At 36.8% G+C, this 18,880-nt stretch overlaps 1 protein-coding gene across 5 annotated transcripts in view; it reads right to left on the bottom strand.

The window, feature by feature from the left end:
* Window positions 1–18,880, bottom strand: part of CNTN3 (contactin 3) — a 327,880-nt gene that overhangs the window by 108,273 nt on the left and 200,727 nt on the right. The window lies entirely within an intron of this gene.

Genomic DNA, 18,880 nt, shown 5'->3' with positions numbered 1-18,880 from the left:
TCTGTTGTAGCTCCAAAGTTCCTTTCAGCCTCTGATATATAAAGATACAAAGGGGCACTTCTTTTATTGCTTATGAGGAAAAACAGCAAAGATAATGGGGATAACATAAACTCAAAGAGCATAAAATACTGTTTAAGGACACATGGTGCTTGACCAAGCCATCTTTCGGACTGTAAAAACAACTTGAAATAAGTTTTTTGGGACATCTTTGGAAGTAAGGATTTCCATGTTAGAGTCATGAGATTTGAGGTTTAGACATTACTTTGTCCCATTCTAGGTTATGTGCCTTTGATAAATTATCTTAAACTCACTGGTCTCAGATTCCCTTTCCTGAAAAAGGAGAGGGTTGCATGAGACTGCTTTGGTTTTCAAATTGTGGAATATGGCTTCTCTGAGAATTGTGCAATTGCTGTAAGACTAGAGAATCCATATGCATGCTGTACTTGATGGAGAGACTGAACAAATTATATGTTATATAACATAAAGACATGTCCTGTTATTTAAAATGTGTAGGCTACACTGTGATTGACAAGAATGTATATTAAATAAAGAAGTGTGACATCAGGACTTGTGTATCATATATTGGGTATCATGTATTTTCTCTCCCCAAAATACAAAAAGCCATAAAAATAGCTAAATTGAACACTTAATCTAATAATCTAAAATAATCTATGTTGATATTGATTTTAGCACCAGATACCGATAACACCTTTACATATTAATTTATTTAATCCTCATAAGAGTCTATGAGGCAAATACTGTTATCATCCTATTTTACACAGATGAAGCAACTAAGACAATTAGGGAAGCCCCAAGTAATAAAGTTAGAAGGATTTGAACTCAGGCAATGTGAAACAGAGCCCAAGCCACTACACAGAACTGTCTTCTCATTGTATCTTCTCAATCATGTGAGTGATAGTAACATTGTGACGTTAAAATGAACCCATGAATTTAAAAGGGTTGGGGAATACTGGTGTTTATGATATCTTCCATTACTTAAAATACTGAATAATCTCCTTTATAGTTTCACTTCTACAAAAGACAAGCTAGTGTATTGGTTAAAAACAAGAGTCAATGGCAAACAAACCAACCAAAACCAAATAACTATTTTTTTAAAATCCCCAAAAACCATGACTAGGATCCAGTTCTGGTTATGGTACTGCCAGATATGTAACCTTAGGGAAAATTTCCTTTTCTCCCTATGCCTCAGTTCCCCCCCCTTTTTTTTTTTTTTCAAAATAAAGATAAGAATAGCACCTACTCCATAGGTTTGGCTGTGGATTAAAGAAGAAAATACAAAGCACTCACAGGCATGCATGACAAATAGTGTGAGTGCTCAATAAATATTTATGGTTTTTGTCACTGTCTTTGATGTTGTTTTGATCTTGTTGGATTGTCCTCTGTGGGGTCCTTACAAAGAAGTCAACTATGCAAAATGTAGGCTTTGTGAAGAAAGCAGAGAGGCAGGGCTGAATAACATGGGCTCTGAAGTGAACTAGCCTACCTCGATTCAAGGAGTGAAGATAGAATTTTCCCTGGCAGAACTAGGGAGCAGACCAAACCAACTGGAAGAGCTTAAGATCCTGGTAGGGAGGGCAAGGCAAACAGGTGTCAAACAAATTTTCGATGCTTCGTTGATGGTGAGAAGCTCTAAAAAATGATAATGTGCATGGAGATTGACACCTATAACCCACTAGGTTGAGTGGTGGGAATTGTTTTTTAAGTATTTTAGTGTACTTTTAGCAGATACTAAGGTATACACTTTTGGATATATAGATACCATTAGATATAAAAAGAGAAGAAAATGTGGCAAGAATAAACTTTCATCAAAACAAGTGGCAGAACCAGAGAAAAATAAAATAATTAAACAGAAAAATTAGAATTAAAATTTTATTCTCAAGAGAAAATGTAAGCCAGTGTAAGCATTCTGAAAAAGTTATGTGGACTAATTTCAATGGAAAGGTAATAGGACCAAACTTGGAACCCAAAAATATTCAAAATGCAGGCATGACAAAACACTGCATCCTTTCTGCTAAATTAATCAGATGAACTAAATTTCCCGCAAAAACAGGGTTCTCAGTGCAGGTGGTGTTGAGTGAGCTGGGGAGTGGGTATGTTTGCTCTGCATGGCGCTGGAAGCTACTAATGATTTGGACTTCGATTTCTAACTTGCTTTGGAAATATTTCCAAATGGGAACAATCATTTCTAAATGTCAGTTCACTGTCTCTACTCTTAAGTAATGGAAATATCTCATCATATCCCTATGAGAATATTGAGAGCTCGCTCTCCCTTTAAAATCAGAAGAGCTGTTAATTAAATGCTCATCTCCATGCCATTGTTTTGGGTAATATGCAGATATTAAATGAATATGAGAGAAGGTCCCCATTCTACTTCACTCCTGAACCTTAATGGAAACATAATGACACAGGTAGGAAAAGAAACAATTTATATTTAACATTTTTAACATCATACATAGAAAATGGGATCCTGGTAATTAAAAATGTTCTCTCCTTTTCTTTAATTGATGAATTCTCATTCAGGGGTGAAAGGGAGAATATTCAAAGGTGGATGATCAGCTCATAGCAGCTCTGCTGGCTGCTGGCAGTGTCAGGATGCTCTACTACAGGCTGATTAGCCAGATATTAGCCTATCTCAGTGCCATGATGGTTTCTGATAAAAACCAATTCAATGACTTAAAAATTACCTTAGTACATCTCAAAGGGTGGGTGAGAGATAGCAAAACCAAATAAGCTAATATTGAAATTAAAAAGGAGCATGAATTTCAATAAAAGTCTACATTGTAAATATCTGAGAACCTAATATATGAGAAATTTATTGGGTTGACAAACATCTTTTGAAAGATTAATTACATAATTCCTTTTTTTAAAAAAAGATTTTATTTATGTATTCATGAGAGACACAGAGAGAGAGGCAGAGACACAGGCAGAGGGAGAAGCAGGCTCCCTGTGGGGAACCTGATGTGGGACTTGATCCCAGGACCCCAGGATCACAACCTGAGTCACATCCTCAACCACTGAGCCACCCAGGCATCTCTAATTATATAATTCTTTTTTTTTCTTTTAAAGATTTTATTTATTTATTCATGAGAGACACACAGAGAGAGGCAGAGATACAGGCAGAGGGAGAAGCAGGCTCCCTGTGGGGAGACCGATGGACTTGATCCTGGGACTCCAGGATCATGGCCCGGCCGAAGGCAGGCAGTGGCTGAGCCACTGGGGCTGCCCTAATTACATAATTCTTATGATAAGAGTATACTTCAGCTGTGAGTGGCTGTCATATCGCCGATTTTAGAATTTCAAATATTTTAAACATGACTAAAAAACTCAGTGCAAGACAAATCATAGCATATGCCTACTTGAAGGTTTTTCCTGTTTAAAAAAAGAAAGATACACAGAAAAATAAAATAAAATCCCATATTTATTTTTATTACAAACTTTCTCAAAAAAGGTATAAAATAAATGCTAATAATTGTATTTATTTTAACAAATATATCCCAGTAAGTTATATTCTAAGGGGCTGCTAAAATAGACTTTGGGTACAAAATATATTCTATCCATTTGTCTTCACAGGACATTTCACAAAATTGCCTACAGGCACACAGGCAAGAGAAAATCGACTGGCCTTTACAACCTCAACAAAGAGAGCACTCTTGTCGTCCACGTGGCAGCAAGTCCTGGATAAAATCAGGGAAATGAGATTCTTGACAGATTCAGCCATCACTTAAATGTATTTAGAAAAGGACAATTATGCCACCAGACTCGCTTTTCTTCATCTCTTATGTTAGTTACCAAATTTTAATGTGATTACTGAGGCTAATTCCCACTGTTTTCCATATTAGAGATCGATATGTATATTCTTGGCATTTGTCCCATACTATGGATTAATTTTTCTTTGTATTCACATTGTCAGCATGCAGCTTCAATTGACTTCACATGCAAGTTACTGACAGAATAAATGAAAGTATTAAAAACATAATTTTAATTATTAAAATTATTGACCTTTATCTCTCAAATATTGTATGCTAGATATTTATAAGCAAACTTTATGGAATTACATTGGCTTTTATATTTGTAGAAGGTTAAATTAAATTAAAATCACCCTGCTAGTGTCACTGAATTAACGAGTTTGGATTAATTTTGTAAATTATTTTAACACACTGCTAAGTATGAGGTTTCTAGTTACATGAGAGAAAATGGAATAGGAAGAATGTCTGGCTCAGAAAGTCTACTTCAAAAACCATTTTACATCAACAACCATGGCACATAAAAGTGACTCAGAGAAGGGTCATGGCCAATTTTTGAGCTTTAGGCTATGCTGCGAAAAGTGTGACACATATTGAGTAGAGTATTTTATAATAACAACAGCAAATACAGTCACAGTAGTAACAATAACAGCTATTACTTAATGAGAAATGACTGTGTCAGGTATTTTATCACTGCATACTGGTATCTCCTTTAATGCTCATACCACTCCATGAGGTAGGAGCTACTATTCCCATTTTACAGATGAGAATACTGAGGCCCATAATGGTTATATGAGATCTCACACAGAGTAAGGCAGGGAAGCAAGGCTGGAACCCAGCTGATTCCTAAGCCCCAGATCTTGAAATGTAAGTACTGGCATACCTACTACCTACTAACTCACACTTGTCATCAATCTTTCCTCTCTCTTTAATCCAAGCCTTATCCCATATGCCAAGATAAAAAAAGAGAAAGTGAAGGCCTAAAATTTAGATCCCAAGCCTAACGACTTGGAAAGAAGCCTTATTATTCCCTCTGGAATAAATAACACGCTTCTGAAAGATGTAATTAAGATTCTTGGGAACCAGCATGATAATAACTTGGAGGAGTCAACACTACACCTTTGCCTTTTTTTCAGCTCTCTTCTTTCAAACTCATCCCTTAGTCACATATCATACTTACTTCCCCTTGTAGTTAAATGGTACAGGGAATTGTATACGATGATCTTCAAAAAGTTCTCTATGAACTATTAAGAACAAAAATGTCATTTGTTAGTCAAGCAATCTCATTACAGGGCATTCCTCCAACAGGTCACTCAGAGCTCTAGTAGAGCTGGATTCCAAATCCTGCAGCATTTGACCTGGGTGGGACCCAGGACCAAATGAGAGCTTTTGCTATAGGGTATGACTCAATAGAAAATACGGAACAGCCCTAACAGCGTGCCATTTTAGTCTTTATCTTGCTGCTGAGAGTCTGCTCTTTTTGAAGAAAAGGCTATTTCATGACAGAATAATTGGTTCTGAGTCCACAGTTCTTTGTGTCAATGTTCTTCCATTCATGAGGCCCTAGAAAGCTTTGAGCTGCATGGGAAACATATAAAATCAAAAAATAGATTCGATGCATGTGGAAGCTCCACAATGCAATCCCAAAGTCAGGCAGAGCAAAGTCAGGCAAAGCAGAAATGGCAGCAGGAAAGAACTCCTTTGGGGACCTGCACACGGTCAACAGGTACAGCACACCAGCCATGGCCTGCCAGGCAAACCGGGTCAGCCCAATACCTTTCCCAGTCAACAGTATCCACCTACGTTCTATACACTGAACACTTAGCAGGTGCTATGCTTGCCCAGCGCAGATCATGTCATTATAAAGATGGTAATGGTGTAACCGTAAAAGTCAGATTTAGCAGTGTTCAGACAAATGGGTAAATGTAACTGGGAAATCAAAATCACAATACAAAGGTTAATTTAGGGGAAAAGGTAGAATTATAAAGGCACTATGCACTCTGAAAGTATTTTCTTTTACATTTATTAGCTTCTCTGCCAGTACTCTATTTATTGAAGTATAATAAGAACCCATTCCTGGTCATGAATTACCGGAGATGTGTCTTACTAGAGGAATTAAACACATAACAGCCTCTAATATGAATGAAGGTATTTTAATAACTTTGCGTTTGGCAGCCCGATAAAACATTATGATCATCTTGAGATTTACGCTGAAGTTAGCAGCCCTGCTTCATGGAAACAGGCTCCACCTGAGTAATCTATGCTTTGCCTAACCACACGCTTCCTCCTTATGATGATACTGTTTCAGGTTACAGAAGACAGAAGGTACAATACCCATAAAGACATAAAATTGCCAAGACTGTGGACATTCTGTAAATATGTGTATCCTGGATTGGGAGACAGGAGCACCTCGAAGCATACGCTGATCTGACTCTACTGCCCATCAACCATGTGATTTACTGAGCTCCAGTGTTCTCATCTGCTAAATGGGGAATATAACATCTCTGACCTTTATGGAGTTGTTGTGAAAATTAAACAGTGAATATATCTCAGTGGCACAGACTGAATACTTAGTAAATCTTAGCTATTATTGTATTTATTTACAAATATTTATTTATTTATTTATTTATTTATTTATTTATTTGAAACAGAGAGAGAGAGAGAGAGCAGGAAAAGGGGCAGGGAGAGGGAGAGAGCATCTGAAGCAGACTCCCAACTGAGCACGGAGCCCACCTGGATATCAGGACCATGAGATCAGATCTCAGAGGCAGATGCTTAACTGATCAAGTCACCCAGATGCCCCAGCTATTGTTATACTTAGTATTATTTTGCACTCTCATACTTAGATTGTTAACACACCACCTCTTAATTTCGATGTGTATGGTTATGTGACTCTCCCCCTGTAAGAAGTAGAAACAGGCCCTGGAATGACAAAGAAGGTATGAAAAGGAATAGAAAAGGAGAGGAAGAGGGAATAAGAGGGGGTAGGGGAGAGAAGGACAGAGAATCCAAACCAGGGTCTAGTAATGTTGAGTATTTAATTGACGGTAGAGGAGTTTAAAGGGCATTACTCCCACAGAAAGAAGCCATGGTTAGGCAAAGAAAGGTCACTGATGTAAATGGGAGGTGACAAGGCAAGGGAAGAATGCCAATGGCTCTTGCTTGCTCCACTTATGCTTCTTCCCTCCCTCCTCCACCTTTTTTTCCTTCCTTGTTCTTCTTTCCATCCTTAACCAGCAATCACTAAACCCTTAGAATGTCACGAAACCACATTCTATAAATACCCCACTAACAAAAGGCCGACAGATTAGATAGTAGGTACAGGATGCTGCATAAGTGAACAAGGCAGAGAGAATTCAGTGCCATTATATGTATGAGTCATGTAGTAACAAACAAGTTAGAGGAATTACCTGTTCTCAGGGAGCTTAATATTCTAGTAGTGAGAGAGAGTGCAAGGAACAAACATAGTTATCAGAAAAGTATCAAATGATGATAGTGACTATGAAAAAATGTTAGAATGCTGATGTCATAAAAATCAACTCAGGAGAACTACTTTGGGCAGGTAAATAAGAATAGGGTTCACATTTCTAATTCTGAGTTGAGGTTTAACATTCATATGTACAGTGCACCATTTTAAGTATAAAGCTTGGTGAGTTTTCATATTATGCATACATCTGTGCAATTATCACCCAAACCAAAGTCCAGAACATTCTCAGAAATTTGGTTTATGTTTTTCATAAATGATATTGTGTTATAGATCTAATTCTTAAATTTTTAAAATCAGGTACTATTTTAAGGTCTCTCCATCTAAGGCATTTCACATGTGGCTTGTAACCTCTGTACAACACTTCCTGATGTATATTAACCACATTTTTACTATATTTACTTATCCTCTAATACATTAAGGGACTGCCAGGTTGCTCCCAACATTCCAGTGGTCTAAATAATACTGAAAGAAACATCCTCAAACATGGACCCTTACTGTGCTACAAAAGAGTTTTTTATTTATTTATTTATTTATTTTAATACATGACGAGGAGCAAAAAGTCAGCGTCTGAGTCTATAAGAACATTAAATAGACTGCTTTCTGGAACACGTGCCATGCCATACTCCTACCAGCAGTGTGCATTTGATTGCTGTTGCTTACATTTGCATGCTTGCATATCTCACCATTTTGAAAATCTTTTTATACAGTACTAAAACTTTTCCTTTCTTTTCCCTTTAATTTGCTGTTCCTTCCCTTGGCACATTTCTCCACGGATATGGCCATCCTTTTCTGGATGATTTGCGAGGGTAGTGCCTATTAAAGGAGGTAACACTTCAGCTGAGGTGTGATGTTAACAGGGAGGAGCAGACCTTGGATAGATCAGCAAGTTCCAGGCAGAAGGAACATCCAGAACAACAACTCTCATGCAGGATTGAATCTGCCATGTAGAGGGAACAGAGGGGCTGGAACACAGTGGGGAAAGGGAGGAGGAGTACAGCTGAGGTCAGACAGTGAGGAAGGGCTGAGAACAGTCCTGTGATTCTAAACCTGCCAGACAGTGCTGAGTTTTTCCTGTTCCATTTGCAGAATTTTTAATGTTGAACCTGACCTTTTACCAGCCATCAATGAATAGAGAATGACAAGCACAATTGTAGCTGATATACCTCTGAGGGTTTAATAGTAATAAAAAGTAGACCAACAATTGTGATTCAAAGCACTTAGAACATCATAAAAGTACATTCTATAAAAATCTCAATAACAAAAAGCTAAAAGATTACATATTAGGTAGAGGGGATATTGTGTAGCAGAATAAGACACATCACCGAGAGAACCCAGAAAATTGCTTTTTCCTCCTGGGAAAAGTCAAAAAGAATAATAATAATACACTTATTTCATTAGACCAGTCTGTGGAGATGTTCATCTTAAATTAATATAGAAATGAGTCTACATAAGGCAAGGGATTTTGAGATTTAAATTTAAGGACAAATTGTTTTTCTCATTTAGTAAGTCAAAAACTCAAAGGGTAGTAAGTTACTAGCTATAACACAGAGGAAAAAAAAAGCCTGCATCTGATTAAGGGGAACATTATTGAGTCTCAATAAGATATATACACTCTTCAGACATTAATTAAATATCTAGCATTTAGAAAAAAAGTGATTTTGAAGCAATATATTATAAAGCTCTTAGAGAAAAGAAACAGAAGAATTATTTATTTATTTTTTAAACTGGTGTAGAGTGAAATGGCAAAGGATCTATCATTTGAATGACATCAAGAGTGTACATTTTGTTGGGACAAAAGATACTCAATCTCAATTTGTCTGTCTGGCCAACAGTGAAAGTCATTATGAAGATAATGATGCTCATGATCATCTAAACCACGTTAAGAAAGGAAGCAAAGAACAGCAAACACTGAGGAAAGTATATTAAGTCTATCTGGAGACAAATGAAGATTTTGAAATGTTAAAAGGAAAAGCTAATCTCTCATTTTAGTCATTTGATTTGAAAAGATGGGGAGGAACCAGGAAAGCTAGACTGAAGCGAGTTTTTTTAAGCATTTGTGATAAATGTTAAAATAACCATCACAAATGGTAAAACCTGTATTCTTTTTATTCTTGATCACCGGCTTCTGATTTCAAATAAAGATATGATTTTTAATCACTTCTTGTTACTCTGCTGTGATAAGTAATTTGATGTGCATGAAAGTGCTTTGAACTTACAGAAGAGTCTATAAATATAGGACTCTCATTATTTCAAATAAATAAATACATAAAAGTGTTTAATGTATAATGAAAAGGAAATATGTTAAAAGAGTGATAAGATAAAATGTAAATAATATAAGTTGATACAATGATCAAAAACTGGAATTAACAGAGTAGCCTGAGAAATCTAGATTCTTGTTTGCAAACGCAATGGTATTCATTCTGCTTCCCTGCAAACTGTTCATGTCCTTTTTGGTTTCTCTGGCTAGTCCCTAAGCATCTCAGGGCCAGAATGTCAACTTCATCTCTATGGCACCAGAGTGTGGGATGGTGTTGGAGGTTAAGAAACATGAGAATTCACTTAAACGTACCCAATCATAAGCTCAGTGTAACACGTAGGCTTTGAAGAACAAAATCAGGATTTGTCTGATTCATGAATCTGTAATCAGTATGCTAAGCCTTCAACATTGCCTGCCATAAGTTTATACACATATATACCACATACACACATACCTGGTTTCAGCCTACCTGAGGACATCTTCCCATCCTCCTCTCCACCTCTCCTTCTCCCCAGACTTGCTGGCCTCATGCTCTTCCCAGAACTCCTAAGGACCACAATTAGGGACCTGGCATTGGCTTTCTCTCTACCTCCAAAGTTTACGCCACCCCCAGTCCTTCCCTGGCCAACTTCTTGCCATTGATTGGGCTCTGCTGCACTAGCCTCTTTCCTGAGCCTTGGATCTAAAGAAGCCTCCTCTCTCTGTCCTGTGTCACAGGTTTATTTCCTTCATAGCTTTTACCATTTTCTCCCATTTTGCTTATCGATCTTGTTTATCTTAAAAATTGTTGCCTCTTTGCCAATATAATTAGAGTCTACCTCCAGGTGAGTTAAGACTTTACTTAATTTTTTTAGCCCTGAGAGTCAAACAATACAGACTTGAATCTGACTCCCTATGAGCACATATTTATAAAGCGTTTATGAGGGTAATTGGCATTTAGTAAGAGTTATACAAATGCTTGGTTAGAAAACAACAACAAATAACAACAATGAATTTGGGCCCTGTCCATGCTAATAGCTAGTCAACCCTGGTCAAGTTATTTTCCTGCTTTGAATCTGGGTTTCCTTATCCCTGAAAATGGAATAACACTTCTTATTTCATAGGGTTTTTGTCAAGAGGAAAATGTGAAAATTAACAGAAAAGTATTTAACATGCGAGTGTTCAAAAAATATTACTTTTTTTTCTCCACTGATTTTGTCTAAATTTTAAAAACTGTTTTAAAACTGTGTGTCTCGGGGATCCCTGGGTGGATCAGTGATTTAATGCCTGCCTTCGGCTCAGGGCGTGATCCTGCAGTCTGGGGATCGAGTCCCACATTGGGCTCCCTGCATGGAGCGTGCTTCTCCCTCTGCCTGTGTCTCTGCCTCTCTGTCTATGCGTGTCTCTCATGAATAAATAAATCTTAAAAAAAAAAAAGACAAAACTGTTGCAAACTCTGTTCTTAAGTAGTTTACTTTTGGTAAAGTGATTTGCAGTGATGGAAAGGTATTACATGACAGGAAAAATATTAAAGATTGTTAACTAGGGGTAAAGCATGAGCAGTTTAACCTGAGGTCTCACTTGTTTACCCCCTTTGCAATCTGTATTCAGCCTTAATTTCTTACTTATCATCCAGTTTGTAAGTGTCTTTATTACATGCTTCTCCACCTTTAGACTATGAGCAGCATGAAGGCAACTATGGTGTTTATTTATGTTTGTCTCCTTTAAGCCCAGCAAGGGAGTGGGTATAAAATTAATGCTTGGTGAACTAAGTTACAGTGGTGGGAATCTCAAATAATCATGACTAGGCTGCTTATGTCTGGTTGTAGCCTACAAATAAAAAGGTTAGGCTGTTTTGGGTAGAGATTTATAACTAGGTCTTAAAATAGTTAACAACAAATTTATGAATACTGTCTCTAGTTAAAATTTGTCCGTACATTTTATACAAAGAAATGATTCTGCAAATTAACATAAGGCTCTTCTTTGCTCCTTCAAAGATGCCATTTCTTTTCCTTTTAACTTTCCCATTTGTTTATCTTCAAACAGAAGGTGTTCCTAATAATCTCCATTTAACAGATGGGAACACTGAAGTTCAGAGCTGCTATTAAATTGCTTTCTCAAGCAAGAGCACCATCCCAGTTGGGGTCATGATAGAAGTCTTGTATCTTCCATTACTCTTTCAATTAGAATCTGCTTCCTAGTAATTAACACATTCTCTTTAGCTAGCAAAATAATCATCCTTTGTAGAGCTCCGGTGTGGAAAATTCCTATTTGAGCAAGACTTATTTTGGAAAGTTTTATAAGGAATTGAGATTGCAGGCCATTGTGAAAATCACTGGGCCATTTTAGGTTTAAAAGTGTAATTGTGATCCCTAATGCCCTGCAACCATGGCAACACAATGTGCCCCTTTTTACTTGTTTACTTTTAAGGAATTAGAGCACTATTTAAGGATTAAGATTACCATGCATGCTATACCAGCTGACCTTTACAAAGGCTAAAATGAAATCTCTTGAGTACTCAGCCTTATAAATCAGTGTTGGTGATTACCTTGGGTTACATAGGTATATATATATATATGTATATATATACATATATATAGGTTTATATATGTATATATATATAAACATTTCAGTTGCTAGGAACTATTTATAATAATCCAGCAGTAACTATCACATTTTAAAGTCTGATTTGCACACCAAAGGATACTTTAATATAGTATTTATGTTTGAATAAGTTTGTGGATCAGTGTTTAATATCAGCTATGAGATCAAAGCAAAGAAGGATTCCCTTTATCTTGGATTTCCAAATAAGAACACATTCATAATTTTCCTTACTTCTATTAAAGATACATTAATATTTGTATAAGAAGAGCAGGGAAGAAAACTCAGGAGGAATAAACCTGTGACCCTGTTGAAGAGAAATGCTTCATAACTGACAGGTTATATGTGGCTGGAGACTATGAGACTGGCTCCGTTATTAATGAAAATATAAAAAAAAATTTTAATGCATGCTGGTTCCACTACTTAATAAGATCCAATTTAATTTACTCTTGAAGCTCAATCACTACAGAAGATGAGTTTTTCTTTAACTACAATTTTTTAACTGTTCATACTAAAAAAGAGATTCAAACGGTCCTTATTATAACCAAATTAGTTTTTGTAAAAGTATGTACTCAAGATAAAAAAGAGACTAGGAAAACAGTATTTACAGAACCATTTTTTACCACTCAGCCACAGTCTTTAATCCCTCCATTTGAATGTGAATGCTTTGTTCATACTCTCATTCATTTTCTCTCTCACACAGTTATCTCAAACAAGCTGATTCAGGGGCCTAATTAAATATTTTAAAAACAGTATTTGTTAGAACCATTTTATTTTTGTTTTATTTTAAAAAATATTTTATGTATTTATTTGACAGAGAGAGAGAGAGAGCCCCCACACACAAGCAGGGGGAGCAGCAGAGGGAGAAAACAAAGCAGACTCCCTGCTGAGCGGGGAGCCCAATGCAGGGCTCAATCCCAGTGGGGACTGACATAAGCCAAAGGCAGACACTTTACCAACTGAGCCACTCAGGTGCCTCTCTATTTTTGTTTTAAAGATTAATTCATTTATTTGAGAGAAAGAGAGAGAGAGAGAGAGAGAGTGTGTGTGTGTGTGTGAGAGAGAGAGAGGGTGATGGGAAGAGGGAGAGAATCTCAAACAGTCTCTGGCCCAGTGCCAGGACTGATGCAGGGCTTCATCTCAGGACCCTGAGATCATGACCTGAGCCAAAATCAAGAGTCGATGCTCAACTGACTGAGCCACCCATGCACCCTAGAACCATTCTAAAACATATGATACCCCTTTCTTTTAGCAAATTGAGCCTGAGGAACATAATCTGACATCATAAGCATCAGGTACATAATGTCATGTAGTGCAATAAAGAGAGGCCAAGAGAAGCTCACAGAAGCCTCAGACCTGCAGAGCTGAAAATGCTGTGGTGTCTGCTCCCTGTTCCCCTCATTTTCCTCACTTTCTGCTACTTGGTGAGTCATTTTTTCCAGAATAGCTCATTCTTCCAACCACTCTCTAATACACAGGCTTTTATATCAGCCAGCATTTTAGATCTAGTTTTAAGTATAGGCTTGGCTGGGAAGCACTTATGAATGGAGCTCATCTTCCTCTAAGAATAAACTTTGCAAAAGATACAAGGTCTTTTATGTTTCTTAGGCTGGAGGCTATGTTGCCCAGGAGCAGAAGCCTGAATGCTGGGGATATATGAGGCCCCAGGGTTCACAGGTACATCTTCTGGGGGCATCAATTTTACCCCTTGGATATATTATAGGGTAGAAGGCAAAAACTACATGATTCTTCAAAGTGAGATATGAGACTTCAAAGGATTCTTGGATTTATGGTTGCTCTCCCACGGCTATGTCTCAGAACCCCTAAGGTTTGTGTTTTTTCTCTCCTCTTCCAAGTTAAAAAAAAATACAGAAGCACTGCTTTAAGGCATGGGTATGAAATTATGTCATGAATACATGAGGTTTCTGATAATCTAACAAAGGTCTTTAAGGCTAGGTTATTTTTACTTTTTAATAACAGCCCACCAAATGAAGCCTTACCTAAGTTCATAAAACTTTACATCTTTGCAACTCACCACTTTCTACCTTGCCATACTTAGAGCTATGCCTTTTTCTCCTTCTATACCACAAACTTTTTCTCCTATATCGCAAACACAGAAACTTCCTATACCACAATACCTTAGGTAAGTAGGTAGTAAATAGCATTGTAAGTATGCCAGCAGGTACCTGGCACCTGTTTACTGAATGTACGCTATATACTAAGCATTATCCTTGGCTCTAAGGGTACAGAGCTAAAAGATTAAGCAAAGTCTTAATTCACCTGGAGGTGGACACTTTAATTGACAAGAGGGCAACAATTTTTAAAATAAACAAGGTGGATAAGCCATAAAATGAGGAGAGAATGGGAAAACCCACGAAGGAAGTGACCCCAGGTGACAGTGCAGTGACAGGAAAAGGAGGCTGCTTTAGATGCTCAGGAAAGAGGCCAGCTCAGCAGAGCCCCATCGATGGCAATAAAAAGTCAGCCAGGGAAGGACTAGGGGTGGGGTGAGCTTTGGTGGTAGAGGGAAAGCTAGCACCAGCACCCTAATTCTGGCCCTTAGCAGTTCTGGGAGGAGCATGAGGCCAGTAAGTCTGGGGAGAATGAGAGGTGGAGAGGAGGATGAAAAGATGTCCTCAGGTAGGCTGAGACCAGGTGTCTTGCGTCTTATGAGAAGGATAAAGAATTTGGGCTTGACTTTATCTGTGATAAGCAGCTGCTGAAGTGCTTTAAGCAAGGGAGTAAAAGAATTGAATTTACATTTTAAAGTGGTAACTGGCTATTGTGTACACAATGAGAGAGGCTGGAGCAGGAATAGGGTGGCAGGACACTCCTCCAATGACAGAGAGTGCCAGGTGCAATCAGACTTGGTGAATGGCAAGCATGTGCACAATCTTGTTGAGCAGAATTGCTGAAACAGTATGAAGTATAAGCGAAAGAGAAGCACAGGGCATACTTCACATGCATTCTCTCATGGACTCATCTGAAGAACTTGTGAAGTTAGGAGGACAATTATTGTCCCTTGAGCAAGGTCACAAGGTGCTGGGTGGGTGAGTCAGAACTGAAACCAGAATGTGGGACTCCACCCACTTTATAATAGAAACTGATCAGGTCAGAAATTCTAGTTCTTCGACATAAAGATGACACCATCAGAAAGAGGCTGAAGGTCTAATCCATTTACGGCCTGACCTGGTGTTTGACATCCTCTATAATACCCCATACTGCACAGCAGTTTGTGCTTAATATTTTAAATTTTCAGTGTTTTTTTCCTTTTCAAGAATATATATGCATAAAAATGTTACAGGAAACAAAAGCTTGTCCAATATTCTGACCTCCTTATTCTTCTTGTTTGTCATTAAACCCTTTAATGAAGGAAGTTGATTCACTTCTAGTTCATTTTTCTCTTCTCTCTTGTCTTTAGGATTATTGATATTCCGTGCTTTGCTTCCTGGAGGCTCACTTAACCAGGAAACGTATCTTTATCATGAAAAACAATCTTTTACAAGCCACCTCTTCCTTGATGTCTTCCCTCTTCCAACCTCATAACACTTTATCCATTTGGCTTTTACGGGATTTACCATTTTCTGTATTTCCCTTCTTACAAATCACAAACTTTCTGACAGATGCTCTTACCTAGTGCACTTTGAAAACAGCAGGCACAAAATAAATATATACAAAATAAACCATTATCTAAATTGCTAGGCTAAATTTACCTATAATGAGTCCATTCCATTTTAGGAAAGATGCAAGGGATCAGGGATTTTCTTTCTTTTCTTTAAGATTTTATTTATTCATTCATGAGAGACACAGAGAGAGACAGAGACACAGGCAGAGGGAGAAACAGGCTCCATGCAGGGAGCCCAATGTGGGACTCGATCCCAGGTCTCCAGGATCAGGCCCTGGGCTGAAGGCAGAGCTAAACCACTGAGCCACCCGGGGTGCCCGGAATTTTCTTTCTTAATTCAGTTTGGGTGAAAGTAAATAGACAAATATTCATTATTTCAACAAATGCTTGCTGAAATTAACAAACAGGAGTGATTTGTTTACAAGACTTCCCAACATGCTAGGGATGTTGTACACATTGGACACATAAAAGAAGTTGACTAGTCTTCTTAGTCAGTGTTTATTACTCTGGTTTAATTAAACTGGAAGAACATGAACATGATTAAGTCATTTCCATGTCTGTCTCTCTTAAATTACAACTCTACCTTTTCCTCCCAACTGAAACTTAAGTCTGTTTCCTCTTGAGAAAAGCTTTACAAAAGATTTTCTTACAAAACTCAATATGGTCTTAAAATAACCCAGGACACAGCCTGCTATCATGAAAAGGATTAATTATCAGGAAACCTGAGTTTTCAGATGGCGTGGCCATATACTATGTAGTGTTGGTTCAATCAGTTGACCTACAGTGGTCTCAGTTTCCTCATCTGTAAAATAAAGAAATTAAGGTAGAATTTTCTATAGTATGTTTATGGCTAGTACACTACTGCAAAATACTGACATGGTTATAAAACAATGTAGTTTGCTCTAGAGCTGTTTGTTTTTCTATAGAGACATTTTTAGAGTAAGAAGCCAAGTGAAAAAAAATGGACTAGACAATATTACTATTATAGAAATTGAATTAACAGTCCTCACTACTTGCACTTTTGAAGAATTCAAACACAAAAAATCTTTTACAATAACCCAAACTGCAGAGTGAACTTTACACCTAAAGATACTCATCATAGCATTATAATAGTAACAGTCCAAATGAGAAATGAAGGGCCAGCTCCTTAATGTGATAAAGAATATCTAGCAGAATAGCAGAAAGAAGTATCTTTAGTGATACACAATCAATGGGACTCTCTTCAGATGTATTTAAAAAATGGCTCTGGGACGCCTGGGTGGCTCAGCGGTTTAGCACCTGCCTTCAGCTCAGGGCCTGATCCTGGAGTCCCGAGATCGAGTTCCATGTCGGGCTCCCTGCATGGAGCCTGCTTCTCCCTCTGTCTGTGTCTCTGCCTCTCTCTCTGTGTCTCTCATGAATAAATGAAGTCTTTTAAAAAAATGGCTCTTGTCATAGTATTTTCCAGGAACACATAAGCATCACTCAAGAATCCTAATATAGTGTTCAGAAAATCTGGCCATATTAAAAAAAATGAAAAACTAGGTCATCTTCTTATATACTAGAAAATCTTTAGAAAAATAATACGTAAATGCCTAGATACGTAATTTTTAAAAATATATGTAGTTTATGCAGAAGGAACTGATTTATTGAAAAAAAACTGTGATTTAATGCTGAAGGTATATACATCATATTCATGAATGCAAAATCTTAATAGTATATATATCAATTTTCTCAAAATAACATGCAAATTAATTGGAATTATCAGGTAATTCCAATTAAAATTTTAGCTATTTAATGTGATGATTCTGATGTGTATTTAGAAGAATGAATATATTTGAAAGAATATTTTTTCTTTTTTTTGACAAAACAAGTTGTATTAACAGGGGAACTTGCCCTACAAATTATTAAAACATTATGAAATGTAGCAAGTGTAGGTAGCATTTAAAATATTGTATTGATGCTATAGGGAGTGAACAATGATAGAGTAAAGAATTCAAAAATTGATCCACGTATATATAGATGTATGTATGTATGCATGTATGTATCCATGAAGCTACCTAGATGACATTTTTAAGTGACTGGATGGCATTTCAAAGAAGTGGGGAAAACAGTGGATTATCCACTGAAGAGCATTGGGATAACTGGGTATCCATTTAACAAAAATGATGCCAAATCCCAATCTCATACATTATACCAAACAAATTCTGGATGGATTGAAATGAACATTAAAAAATATATAAAGATACTAAAAGAAAAATAAGTGAACATATATGCAATATAGGGACTTTATCAAGAATGATGCCCAAGGCTGAAAATCATATGTAAATCAAAGAGATTTAACTATAAAAAGCTTTAACATAGTAATAAGACAAAATAAGCAGGCAAATATGAAGTCCAATAAACATAGTAACAAGAGGTGACAAATTAGAAGAAAAATCTGCCAAATATGAGAAACAAAACGCTAATCATCTTAAAATATAAAGAATGATTTAAAGGCATTATTTTTATAGTTACAGTTGTTCCTTTTCACAAAAAAGACTATTTCTAATGTGTTTAAACTAACATAGGGAAATGCTTAAGCTAAAACATTAATAGAAAAAAATACAAATTTGTCTGTATAGTAGTCCACAATTATGGAAAAATATGTGTAAGAAAAAAATAAGACTGAGTAAATAGACCAAAATGATGGCTATTTTGGCACTGTGGTAATGTGAGTAATTTTACCTTTGTGATTTAAACCTACTAAATTTTCTAAATGTTCTATAATAAGCATCGTTGCTTTTATCATCTGAAAAAAACCATGAATTATTTTTCTAAAAGTACCTTCAAGGAAAGGCTTGAGTTCATTTTGGAATCTTACTTTTTATATGTTCCTTAGTTTAACTATATGCAGTGGAGACTGTATGCCAATAAACACCTTCTTTCTCCATGTGTGTTATTTTCCTTCATCCAGTTTTCTTTCTTAGCAAATCTATAATTTGGCCAAAAGGAAAAGAAACCATGTGGGTACCTGTGTGTTTACGCAAAGGAAATAAAGTGGCTACATTATTTCTCATTGATAGTAATTATTTTTTTTTTCTGCCAGAGGAAGAGAGCAATAAAGAAAAGATATATGGGAGAATTTTAGTAGAGAACATGTACTTACTAATTTTTTTCAGGACTAAAATGACAACTCCACTTTGTTT

This window comes from Canis lupus, chromosome 19, assembly GCF_048164855.1.
Source record: "Canis lupus baileyi chromosome 19, mCanLup2.hap1, whole genome shotgun sequence".
Classification (NCBI taxonomy): domain Eukaryota; kingdom Metazoa; phylum Chordata; class Mammalia; order Carnivora; family Canidae; genus Canis; species Canis lupus.
This window is presented reverse-complemented; position numbering and strand designations above follow the sequence as displayed.